The sequence below is a fragment of the Pteropus alecto genome, unplaced genomic scaffold (assembly GCF_000325575.1).
Source record: "Pteropus alecto unplaced genomic scaffold, ASM32557v1 scaffold101, whole genome shotgun sequence".
NCBI classification, from domain to species: domain Eukaryota; kingdom Metazoa; phylum Chordata; class Mammalia; order Chiroptera; family Pteropodidae; genus Pteropus; species Pteropus alecto.
The window spans coordinates 6827240-6827894 of record NW_006432945.1 but is presented as its reverse complement, the minus strand read 5'-3'; the positions used below and the strand labels follow the sequence as shown (position 1 = coordinate 6827894).

At 39.5% G+C, this 655-nt stretch overlaps 1 pseudogene; it reads right to left on the bottom strand.

The window, feature by feature from the left end:
* Nucleotides 1-272: 272 nt before the first annotated feature.
* On the bottom strand, nt 273-390 carry LOC112476472 (annotated as a pseudogene).
* Nucleotides 391-655: the final 265 nt, after the last annotated feature.

Below are 655 nucleotides of genomic sequence, written 5' to 3'. Positions count from 1 at the left end.
GAGGTCTAGTGGGAAGAACTTGTTGCTATAAAACAAAATATATGTAATGAACATACAAAATCTGTGCAATTTGATATCATGTTAGACAATAAATGTAAATGGGAGTACACACAAATCACTCTGATTTTGTTCACTCTTATGCTTTTAAATCAGTTTTTTTTTTTACTGTTTTTTTCCCCACATTTTGTTAGTTTTCAAATGTCTCCGATCACTGTTTAAGTGAACACTTTCCTAAAAGGCCTAAAAGGTTATTTATTTTATTATTTTTTTAATGCCTACAGCACCTGGTATTCCTAGGTGGTCTCCCATCCAAGTACTAACCAGGCCAACCCCGCTTAGCTTCCGAGATTAGACAAGATCAGGCACGTTCAGGGTGGCATGGCTGTAGACCCAAAAGGTTATTTCTTATCTCCCACACAGTGTGCACAATGTGACCAAGTCAGAGGCTCTCTACGTTTAGGAGGTCCTGGGGGTTGTCAGCCATTCCCAGTTCATCCTTTCCAGCCATTCTCAGTTCATTCTTTCCAAGATCAAACTGTAGAAAAGCATCATTCCAATACGAGTGTATTCAAGGTTTGGGATGCTACCAGATTTTTACAGTGCAGTGATGCAGAGGTTGAGTTTTGGCATTTCATAGGGCATTGTTTGCGGTGTC